We start from the raw sequence: 12,860 nt of genomic DNA, 5'->3' as shown, positions 1-12,860 counted from the left end.
TCAGAGGTCTTGATTGAATAATAAATTACATTTCCTTCAATCAATCTGCTTTCCCAAATGTTAACGTAGGTGACAAAATTTCTTTTCCAGTAGGTATTTCAGGTGAGTTTTCCTGCTATGTGTTCAGTATGTACAGATATCCACAGACCCACACAGACCGTTTTCTAAATCTCTGTGTTCTGGTGTATGTGAGTATTATTCTAATGTGGGTCTGCATTCCAGAGTTCTGCACAGATGTGTTTTCCATTGGCAAACATACCTTGCTGATTGTTCTGTCTTCAGTGTTGGACATGAAGTGTTTATGGTGACTTACCAATGGAATTATGCTGCTAGGTGAGAGGAAAAAAAACTATGATGTATATATCTCTCTTCTTTTTACTGGGAAATCCACCTTCTTAGGACGTCATCAAAGCAGCAGAAATGACTTCACACAATGGTCACTCACTGCTTCTCTACATTCTCCCTGATCCCCCCCTTCACCTGTCACACCCACATCCAACCTGCCAAGTGTATCCACACTGTTCACGGCCACCTCTGCATGAATCATATGATGTGCACAGAATAATGTTGGACCAAGATTCAGACATTTTCCCACTTACATTGTGAGAAACAATTCAGCAAAGGGGTTAGGAATGTGTATCTTGTTGAACCAGAGACGTAAATCTGCTTTTCCCAAGTAAATGTTCAAGTGGATAGACTCTATCATAATATTTTTCAGTTATCAAAAAGTTAGAAACTATTAGTAAATTACGATATATTCTGTTTTCATATTTAATATGACTGGGTGAAAGTCTTTTAATTAAAGTTGATTAAATTACATTTAATTATTTTGTGTCTTTGTGCATGCATGTGTAGTGGCACCACAGCATGTACATGGTGGTCAAAGAACATCTCAATGTGGTCAGTCCTTTCTCTCCACAGTGTGGGCTCTGGAGATGAAACTTGGGTTATCAGGCTTGGCAGGAACTTGTACCTGACGAGTCAAAACATTCCTGAAGTTCATGTTGAATCTTAACCCCCATAGAGTTGTGCACTGGTAGCACAGCTCTATTCAACTCTCACTTGAATTCTTCTGCCATCATCTGAATTATTAAAGACTCTCAGGGTTGGTAAATGACCACTGCAGCTTTTCTGTCCAGTCACTGCTCCTGTGCCAGCTGCTATCACAGGCAGAGAGGCAAGTGTTCTACCACTGGGCCACAGAGCAGCAGTTGCTCTGGAAGATGGTAATCACTCTACCTCAAGATGCAGCTATAGTACTCTTGGGGATATCCCCAAAGGATGCTTCATCCTACCATACTACCACATGTTCAAACATGTTCATTACTGCTCTACTCATAATAGCCAGAAATTTGAAATAATATAGATGTCCCTCAATTGAAAAATGGACAGAGAAAATGTGGTACATTTTCAGCCTTTTTTTTTTTTTTTTTTTAAGATCGGTGTGACCCCATTGTAAGTTTATTTGTGGAACAAATAAGGAAAGGCATTATTCGTCCAAGGGGAGATCAGGAGTTCTTCCTCATCAGAGTCAAACTCAGGATTTTCATCTTTTATCCATCAGTCTTGTCCATCTGGAACCCATCCAGAGCTTCGGAGTATGAGTTTCAGGACTAGGCATTTTCTGGGCCTCAAGGGTGCAGAAGACAGGAGAGCTACTGACTCTTTGGTGTTCGATCCTGTACTAGGCTCGGTTTCCCTCCTGATGTTTGAACTCTGGAGTCCAAGCTCTGGGGCTGGCAAAGGAGAACGGGAGACAGCGGGAGCAGGTGCTTCTGGTCTGAGCTTTCCCTGGCAGCAGATGTTACAGTGAAGAGCTCCATGTAGAGCACTCTGGGTAATTAGTGGAGTCTGAGTTAGCAAAGGAGCCTCAGCTTTGCTCTCTGTCTTCTCTTCATTCTGCTGTCTTGTATTTTGCTCTGTTCCCTTGCCTGACTGCTTTTGCCATAGAAAGGCTTCAATCAGGACAGCTGATTCTTGCCTGCAAGGTGGGCAGTCAGCATGGCCAGGGTGTCTAGTACTGATCGATGGGGCAGATGGCACAAGCAAAGCGTCCATCCCATAGCAACAGCGCCTCATCCTCTGGGACGTAACTAGCCATCAAGTCCCCAACAATTCGTTTTTTGAGCACATTGAGCTCACTCCAGTCGTCTCCTTCCCTCTTGAAAGACATCACAATTGTGAGACCCAGACATGATAAACATTAAGAATGCTTTTTTCTTGTTCCATGCATTTACCTATGAATTTCATTTTTCAAAATGCATGGAACAAGATAAAAGCATTCTTAATGAGTTATTCTAGACACAGAAAGACAGATATGCCATGTATTAGCTTAGAAATGGATATTAGCTATTAGGCCAAACATAACAGAGCTACAATGCATATAACTACAGGGGATAGGTATATAGTAATGGAGTAAAGGACAAGACAGGCCAGATAGATCTCCCTAGGAAAGGGAAATAGAATAGTTATGGATGGATGAAGGGACCTGGAATAAGAGAATCAAGTTTGGAGGAGGAGGGAAGCAGGGGACAAGGAAGGGGATAGAGTGAGAGACAGATAGCCAAATAAAGAGCTATTTGGGGTGTAGCATGGAAATCTAACATTCCTCTCTATGTACATATATGAATACAATCTACATAAAATTATATGTTCCAACTGGACATTTCTTGTTACAAAAAGAAGCTTCCCTTACCAGGTTGGGTTAAATCTAATTAAGCTGTTGGCCAAAGTGGTCTTTAGGAATCCTCAAATAACTGAGATTGTTTCCAAGTCTACAGGTCCTTTTGTACAAATTTACTATAACATCTCAACTGCTGATTCCAACAACTATACAACTCGTTGAATACAGAGAAGTTGAAATGGTGTCTACCTAGATTCTTCACTGTATATTCTAGCATCTTTGGTATAGGAAGGTCCTCTGCATAGTACCAAAGAAGAAATATAAACACAACAGCCACAAACCCCTAGATTTAAAATAGTGTCCTTCCTGCAAGATATGTTTAGCTCAATGCTGGTACAAAGCTTGTGAGTATAACCAACCAATGTCTGACTGGACTTAAGGCTCAGTCTATGGGATAGAACCCATTTTCAACACTGGTTGGGTGATCAATAACCTGAGACTAGATATTCCCGGGAACTAAGATAAAATCAAATACTACTGTTCTAAATGAAACAAAATATGCAGCAATAAAATGAGTCTTAATGACCTTCTGCTATGCTCATAGATAAGTGCTTGATCATTCTTGATCATCATCAGGAAACTTTCCTGTACAGTGGCCTACATCCAGACATTATGCAGAAAGTGAGAACAGAGCAAATGTCTCCATCAAATCACTCCCTCTCAGAGCTTAGAGGGGCATGCAGAAGAGGCAGGAAGAGGGTGGGAGTGAGAGGAGATGGAGGACACCAGGAATATAGACAGTCTTAATCAACAGGTTTGATGCACATTTGAACTCAGAGGGAAAGTGGCAGCATGCACAAGGCCTTCCTGTGTCTACATCAAATGGGGTCCAGAGCTGAAAGAAAAAGTGCACACATTTCTAACTCCAATGCAGAAGTTATCTACAAATCATAACCACTTACAAGCGAAATTTTTGTTTTGTCTAGGAGATTCTCACTGGGGAAACAAATTGCTCCTAAGGGTAGACTGTATGCCCAGCAGTTGATGACCAACAAAAGAAGAGATCAACTGCATCATTGGAGGTTCCTAGTCTCTTAATGTCATATCAGGGGTTTTCCTTTTTTAAATACTACCTTTGTCTTTTTTGTTTGTAAACATTTTTCTTTTTTTCCCCCTCTATGCATTCTTTGTGTAGACAGCTTCCATTTTGCACACAGCTTTCCATTTCCATTGTGTTTTTATGGGATTACTAAGTTTGATAACAAGTGGGTCTCTGCATTTATGTCTAGTTTTTGTGCCTCTTTGGGCCTCTTTTTGTGCTCTTTTCTGTATGTTTTTTGTTTGTGTTTTGTCCTATTGCCATATGCTATTTTTCTGTTTTATCTTTTCATATTTTATCATTATCACTTGGAAGCTTGTTTTTTTGTTAATAAGAGATATAAAGGGGTTAGATACAAATGGGAGGGAGGCAGAGGGAAAACAGGAGGAAGAGGTGGGGAAAACTGATATATATTGTGAGGGAAAAAACATTTTCAGTACAAGGAAAGATAGATAAAAAGTGAAAATTAATAAAAATAAAACAGAGACATCAAAATCAAAGGCTGTCATGGACTGGGACTGAAGGCCAGAGGAGTTCCAATGTTTCTCCTCTGTAAGGAAATAGGGATAGTCAAACTGAGGCAGGAATTGCTAAGCATCTTCCTCTGCAATGCATGGAGAGTATGTAATGTGGAGGTCCCCCTTCCTTTCTGATCTCTTGTCCCAAGAATAAGGCCATGTCAAAGTGCAAAAGGACACAGGACCTTAAAAATAAAAACTCACTGTACATTCTAAACAATGTTCAGTCAGGAAGCTTAGAGAAAATGCTTTCTTATTTCTAAACTTATTTTTCCCCAAAATGTGTAACACTAGAGAATAGAACTCAGAGAAAAGCATTTTTATTCTGGCTTTATTCATACATGTATCTGCTTGTCTGTTTTATTTACATTCGCACTCTGTTACGTTGGCTCTGAATTTACTATAAGGCTCGTGTTAGCCTCCAACTCATTGTAGTCCTCGTGCTTCAGGTCTCAGTGCTGAGATTGTAGGTGTGAGACAACATGCACATCTTTCATTCTGATCTCAGACAACAAAATTTTTTTAAAAAATTCTACAAGTTTCTATTAGAGTTTGTTCCAAGAACTTAATTGGAGAAAAGTACTCTATGGTTTCCATGGTCATGGTAAGTCTATTTTTATTTTATTTTATCAATAAGATTATGGTAAAATATTTAGGATTTGTTAGGCAGAAAAGAAAATAAGCCTTATTTAAGCATATTATAGCCAGTTGGAGTCAAGCTGAAATGTGACAATATATTTCATGAACCCGAAACAACTTCAGCTGTTTAAATAAGTATCCTCTGGAAAACATTAAAAAGGATTTTTTAAAAATTATCTACAGTACATGTAAATAGTTTGGGAACCGTTCAAACCAGCAATCCAGGTACCAACATTAGCTGAGCAACCTCATGAACATCCTCATCCTCACATCCACATTGAATTTCACCACCCTTGAATGCTCTAAGGAGTCACCCATCATGCACTTAAAAATAAGCACACAGTCACAGGACAGATCACGGTTTCTGAGGAGCATTTCACACAACAGTCAGTTAGTCCACATAAAGCCAACATTTCCAGTTTCTTATTTAAGTGGGTTTGCTAGTAAGGGGAACAGGGATTATTGCTGACATGAACTCAATGGCAGGCTCTTTGACCTCCCCCGCCAAGGGAAGAGCAGCCCTGCTAGACCACAGAGGAGGACTTTACAGCAAGTCCTGAAGATACCTGATACAACAGGGTCAGATGAAAGGGGAGGAGGACCTCCCCTAGCAGTGGACTTGGAAAGGAACAGGGAGGAGATGAGGGAGGGAGGGTGGGATTGGGAGGGAATGAGGGAGGGGGCTACTGCTGGTATACAAAGTAAATAATGAGTGATCAATATAAAAATTAAAATTATAAAAAAATAAATAAAACCATGAAAAAAAGTTTGGGCAATACAAACTTTTCAGCATTATTCTTTAGCTACTGTGAGAGAAAGCTCTAACATTTGTGACCTGTGATACACCATTTTGGAATATCACATAAAGAATATGTGATATCCAAACAATAAGAAAAACATGTTTTTCTATTTTATATTAAAATACACTTTATATATTTGTAATTAGTGTCTTAAAGATAATAATGCAAGGGGGAGGTGCAGCTAAAAGCATTATTATTTGTTCCTCCTCTTCTACCTGACCTTTCTTCTATACATGTAATCACTTTTATTCTTTCTTCTCACTTTAATTTTTTGTTTTCTTCAGATGAAACAGTCTGAGTAAAATACAAATTGGCAAACTTTAGCTCAAACGTACTCTTCCACAGATACATTTAACATATACACTTATATTTAGGTGATATGTTACACATATTGTTTAGCTAATGGAAACTCAACAAAAACCCCTACCTACAGCTCAGATGTGATCAACATTTATTTCCAAGTTGTCCCAATAGCCTCAGAGAATCCTGTGCATAGACTTTTTTTGGGCACCGAGGACTCTTCTACTTTGTGATCCTTGCATCTTTGTACTTTTTCTCCATGTTACAGGTCCATTTTCAGTTCAGTCAAAAAGAGACATGGTCCCTTAAATGACTGAGTGCTGTACTGAGAAGGAGATCATACCACCTTTCCCACCTCCCTTTGGCTGAAACTGAGCAGGAACAGAATAAAATACTAAATCAGAAATTAACTTAAAGAAATAATGACTGGAAACTTCCAATCAGAAGGAGAAACTTAACAGCCAGGTCTATGTCATCTATGAAAAACTCCAAATGGAGGAAAGTTCAAGAGATCCTCACAGCACAGACTGCAGTAACTTCTCCAGAGCCAAAGATAAGGAATAGAAAGATAACTTATTCCATAAGAGAGTGGGATGGTCTCTTTAAGAATGGCTGGGTAGAATCCTACATCAATACTACTTGATGGAACTGTTTAGAAAGGATTAGGAGCTATGACTTTATTGTAGGAGGTGTGTCAATGTGAATGGACTTTGAGGTTTCAAAAATCTCATACCATTCCCAATCCCCTTTCCTCCCTCTCTCCCTCTCTCCTCTGCCTGTCACTCTCACTTCTGCTCTACCTCACAGTTGTATCACAAGATACGAACTTCTAGATGTTCCTGCTTCCATGCCTTTGCTCTACCATCATGAACTCTAACCTTCTTAAACCATCAACATAAGCCATATCAATGCTTTACTACAAGTTATCTTGTTTATGGTGGTTTGTTGTTGTTTTGTTTTTCATGCAAATTTTTTAGTTCATTTTTCTTCTCTTTAGAAATTCTCCAAATATTGAAAAGAAAATAAGAGGTTTTTATCAGGGGTATTGTGTGTGAGCAGGTTCTCTCTGGAAGATCAGAGGAGAGAAAGGTTTTCCCAGAGAAGAATGAAGATGGGTTGCCTCTTGAAAAAGAAAGAAAGAAAGAAAGAAAGAAAGAAAGAAAGAAAGAAAGAAAGAAAGAAAGAAAAAAGAAAGGAAGGAAGGAAGGAAGGAAGAAAGAAAGAAGAAAGAAAGAAAGAAAGAAAGAAAGAAAGAAAAAAGAAAGGAAGGAAGGAAGGAAGGAAGAAAGAAAGAAGAAAGAAAGAAAGAAAGAAAGAAAGAAAGAAAGAAACAAAGAAACAAAGAAAGAAAGAAAGAAAGAAAGAAAGAAAGAAAATCTTTCAAGCAATAAAAGAATATCAGGTGGCAACCGCCAAAATTATATGAAAGTGTAATTTATTAGAAAAGCAAGAATGTTATTTAACTTGTAACATTCCCATATTGTAATGGTGCTGCATAGATAATTTGTTGGTGTATTTAAGAAGCTAAAAGACAAAACAAAACAAAAAAAAACTAAAAAAAATAATTATCATCACAACAATTCAACAGCATTTAATCTCAAAACTCCAAACTGTGGTGTCAGTAACAAACAATGGAGAGAACTATCAGAAGAAAGTTCAGTTTTGCAGCTTGGATTTTATGAGCTTAAATTTGAACATTATAAGATGTTTTATGAGAGCTCTCCCCACTCCTGACTCCTGATCAGCCTGACACAACTAGAACACAGCCAGCAGAAGTGAGTCATTTGCGGGCTCTGAACCATTTTGTCTGCATCCTGAGAAGGCCTTTGAGGGTTTCAGGCAGCATTCAGCTGAGAGCCATCTCTGCCTATACTCAAACTCTCTTAGCATCAGCAACCACCAGGCCTGCTAACACCAGAGACAAACAGTTGGCTAGAAGTAAGCACAATAATGCAAGGAAGTACGGGCTCCCCAGGGCCTCCCAGCAGGCATCTGTACTGGCCTCCCAGTCTGTGGCTGTGGATGGACTTCCAGCAGGCCACTTATACCAGCTTCCCAGTTGACGGCTGTAGCACCACTGCGCCGATGGACATATTCCACTCCAATTTGCCCTGGCAGGCCCAAATCTGAGAGTAGAGAACAGGGTGAATTGCTGTGCTTTCTGATTAGGCCTGCTAGAGAGTGAGTGTGTCTTCAAGTGAGTGCATACAAGACCCCAGATCCAGAGTCCCTCTATGCTAGCAGCCAGACATCTTACCCCTCCCACCCACAGCCCCACTGTGGGCAACATAGGGATTCTTGGGACAGTGTTCTCAACATTGAAACCCTTGTTCTGTGGGTCTACCAATGGAGTCCAGGCCAACAATTCCTGGCCTGTAGGTCACTGAGGTATTCAGAAAGCCTGCGCATGTGCATTTTGCCAGTGAAGGGCACAAGCAACAGCACCCCCTCCTGTACCTGCACACACCCCCGCCCTACATTCCAGGCATCTACACTCTTTATCACCCTGTCCTTCAAGGCACACTTATACTCACATGCCAACCCTTCCTTGTCAGCATTTGTGCACCTGGATCTGCATCATTCCTACCATACATACAGCTGAAACACCAACTCACACTCTCAAACCAGCGGACCTCTTTCATCTTCCTGAAGAATACCAGACACCAGAGAAAGACAGACCAGTCTGAAGTACAGACTCCAGGAAGAAATAGTGAAGTTTACAGATAAGCAGATGGGCAGAGGTCTGCATAAGAAAACAATAATCCAACAAAAATTAGGACATCATGGCTTTACCAGCAATTCCCTAAAGCAATGGATATTTTAATTCATAAGAGACACAGGAAAATTATTTTAAACCTATGTATATCCAGTTATTAGAGGCACGTAAGGAGGAAATGAATAATTCTTTCAAAGAAATAGCCACACAAATGGAGGCAAATAGAGAGGAAATGAACAAACTCTCAAAGAAATATAAGCGAATACAGTCAAACAACTAGAGGCACAACAAGAAGTACAATTATTGGCACATAAATAGGAAATAAACAAAACAATAGAAGCCATCATGGAAAGACAGGAATCCACACTCAAACAGATGAAGGAAATGGTGCAAGACATGAAAACAGAATTAGAATCAATAAAGAAAACACAAACAGAGAAAACCCTGGAGTTGGAGGACTTAGAAAAAAGATCATGAACTTCAAAGGAAAGCATCACCAATAGAATACCAGAGATGGAAGAGAGAATCTCAGGTGCTGAAGATATACTTGTAGAATTGGAAACTTCTCTCAAAGAAAAATTAAAATTGGAAAAGTCCCAAACACAAAACATCCAAGAAATCAAGGACGCCATGAAAAGACGAGATCTAAGAATAAAAGGAATAGATGAAAAAGAAGATTCTAGGCTCTAAAGTCCAGAAAACATTTTTAAGAAAATCATAGAAGAAAATTTTCTCAACTTAAAAAAAGAGATGTCCATAAACATACAAGATGCCTACAGAACACCAAATAGACTATACCTGAAATGAAATTCCTCACTTCATATCAGAGTCAAAACATTAAATCTAAAGAAGAAAAGATATTACAAGCAGCAAGGGAAAAGGGCCAAGTAACATATAAAGGTAGACCTATCAGAATCACACCAGACCTCTCAACAGAAACTATAAAATCCAGAAGGGCCTGGGTAGAGGTCATAAAGACTTTAAGGGACCAAGGATGCCAACCCAGTATACTATAGCCAGCAAAGCTTTCAATCAACGTAATGAAGGAAAAAAAAAAAAACCTATTTCATGACAAAACTAAACTTAAAAAGTATCTACACAGCAATCCAGCCCTACAGAAGATACTAGAAGGAAAACTCCAATCCAGTTGAAACAACTATACCCAAGAAAACATAGGATATAGATAACTTCACAAGAAAAATTTAAAAGAAAACAAAGAACGAAATGGTAACACAACCAACTCCACAATAAAAGTAACATTCATGGGTCACTATTATCTATCAACATCAATGGACTAAACTTCCCAATAAAAAGATACAGACTAAGAAATTGGTTTCAGAAACAGGAACCACCATTCTGTTGCATCCACAAAACCACATCTAAACACTACCTCAGAGTAAAGGGCTGGAAAAATATTTTTCAAGCAAATGGACCCAGAAAACAAGCTGGGGTAGCTATCCTAACATATAATAAAATAGACTTTCAAACAAAATTTATCCAAAAAGATGAGGAGGGGCACCTCATTCTCATCAAAGGAAACATTCACCAGGAAGACATCACAGTTCTGAACATCTATGCTCCAAATACAAGAGCACTTACATTCTTAAATGAAACATTATTAAAGCATTAACTGCACATTGATCCCAACACCTTAATAGTGGGAGACTTCAACACCAAGGAACAGATTACTTGACAGAAACTGCATAGGGAAATAAAGGCTCTTACAAAGGTCCTAAATCAAATGGAACTAACAGATGTCTACAGACATTTTGACCCAAATTCAAAGGAGTATACCTTCTTTTCAGCAACTCATTGAACATTCTCCAAAATAGACGGTATAGCTATTGGTCACAAAGCAAGCCGCAACAGATGCAAGAAGACTGAAACAATCCCTTGTATCCTATCAGACCTCCATAGACTAAAGATGGACCTCAACAATAAGAGAAATAGCAAAAAGCCTTCACACACATATGGAAACTGAACAACTTGCCACTAAATGACAACTGGGTTAGGGAAGTAATGAAGAAAGAAATTAAAGACTTCATAGATTTAATGAAAATGAAGGCACAATATACCCAAACTTAGGGGACAAAATGAAAATAGTGCTAAGAGAAAAATTCATAGCATTAAGTGCCTTTAACAAAAAAAATTGAAACATCTCATGTAAGGAGCTTAATGACTTACCTGAGAACCCTAGGGGGGGGGAAAGAAGCAGACACACCAAAGAGGAGTAGATGGTGGAAATAACCAAATTCAGAGTTGAAATAAATAAAAAGGAGACAAATAAAACCATTCAAAGAAACAATGAAACAAGAGCTGGTTCTTTGAGAAAATCAACAAGATGGACGAACCTTTAGCCAAACTAACTAAAAGGCAGAGAGAAACTATCCAAATCGGCAAAATCAGAAATGAAAAGGGGGACATAACAGCAGACACTGAGGAAATCCAAACAATTATTAGGTATTACTACGAAAGCCTATTTGCCACAAAATTTGAAAATCTAAATGAAATAGGCAGTTTTTTTTGATAGATTCCATTTACCAAAATTAAATTAAAATCAGGTAAGTAGATTGAATAGTCCTATGTCCCGCAAGGATATAGAAACTGTCATCAAAAGTCTACCTTTCAAATAAAGCCCAGGGCCAGATGGTTTCAGTGCAGATTTCTACCAGACCTCCAAAGACGATGTTCAGTGTGTGTGTGTGTGTGTGTGTGTGTGTGTTTGTGTGTTTGTTTGTGTGTGTGTGTGTGTGTGTTGTATACAATGTGTGTAGGGGTATGCACTCCAAAGCATATATTTGGAGATTAGAAGAGAACTACTTCTTTTTCTTTGACATCTGCCATGGTCTTGATGGTGGGTTGCCAAGCCTGCATGGGAAGCACCTTTACTCCTTGTGTCATTTCCCTGGCCCTGGAATAGGCCTAACTTTCCTTCTATCAAACAGAAACATTTCAAAATTGTCATCAAATGCTGCATGCTCTGTCATCAATTTTAACACCTAAAGTACAGGTGTATCCTGCTTTCCCATTTCACCTGTTGTTGAAACTGAAGCTGATAGAATGAGATAATTTCCAATATCATACCTTTAGATGATACAGAAAGCATAGGGTGCAGAAGTGCAGTGTTGTCTTTCATTCAAAAGTCCTGAATTTACATAAATCAGAAAAAGCTTTTCATCAGAAAGAAAAAGGGTGCAAGGAAGAAAGGAGAGAGCAAGGGAAGAAAGGAAGAAAGAAGGGAAAGAAGCAAGAAAGGAAGAAGAGTTGAGAAAGTAAGAAAATTGTTAAACACAGAATAGCTAAGAAGTGACCAAGAAGATTTTAGAACCAATAGAAAGGGGCAGTCACTAAGTCAACTGATACTCTTTAGATAATGAGAAAGTCACCACTGACCGGACAGGAAGCATTAATGACAGCACCACAACCTATGATGTAACCCTGTAGAAACAGACAGACACCTGACAGGCACAGGAGTCCAAAGCTGCAGCTACAAAGCACCACTTCTGAAATCACTCTTCTCCAAGCAGATCCCCATAGTTACTTTCATTTGTGGCAGCAAACCGGAGGAGTTACAGTGAAACTTGCTAGGATTCTTTTTGTATGTATGGAGTTAAAAAAATTCCAATACTTACCAGGTAAATATTTATTTAGACAATTCCATAGAGGTTAAAGAGTAGAACCTAGGCTGAATTCTATTTCATGGAAACATTGGCTATACAGGGTGGTGACAATACAGGTTATTTGAGTTTCCTAACTGCCTTGACCTTGAGAAATATAAATTTATTATAAGCATATGATTTTACAATTTTTTTTTTAACTAAGAACAATATACCAAGGTGAGGCTATTTTTAAAAGAGCCTCTAAAGATTCCAGCTTGGAAGGCCTCTATAGTATGTTCCAATCCTGTTAACCTCTCTTCAACCCTTCCAGTGTCTATGCTATTTGCCACTTTGAATGAGAATTAAGCATACTCTTTAGAGTCCTCTTTGTTATTTAGCTCCTTTGGATCTGTGCGTTTTAGTATGGTTATCCTGTATTTGGATATCCTGTATCCTGCGTTTTAGTATAGTTATCCTGGATGTGGCTAATAGCCACTTAAAAGTGAGTATATACCATGAGTGTCTTTCTGGTTCTGGGTTTCCTGACTCAAGATATTCTTTTCTAA

General features: G+C 38.8%; 1 pseudogene; it reads right to left on the bottom strand.

The window, feature by feature from the left end:
• Positions 1-1,489: 1,489 nt before the first annotated feature.
• On the bottom strand, positions 1,490-2,173 carry LOC110559192 (sodium channel modifier 1-like; annotated as a pseudogene).
• Positions 2,174-12,860: the final 10,687 nt, after the last annotated feature.

The sequence above is a fragment of the Meriones unguiculatus genome, chromosome 14 (genome assembly GCF_030254825.1).
Source record: "Meriones unguiculatus strain TT.TT164.6M chromosome 14, Bangor_MerUng_6.1, whole genome shotgun sequence".
In the NCBI taxonomy this organism is placed as follows: Eukaryota; Metazoa; Chordata; class Mammalia; order Rodentia; family Muridae; genus Meriones; species Meriones unguiculatus.
Note: the sequence above shows the minus strand (reverse complement) of the source record. Positions and strands in the feature narration are given on the sequence as shown.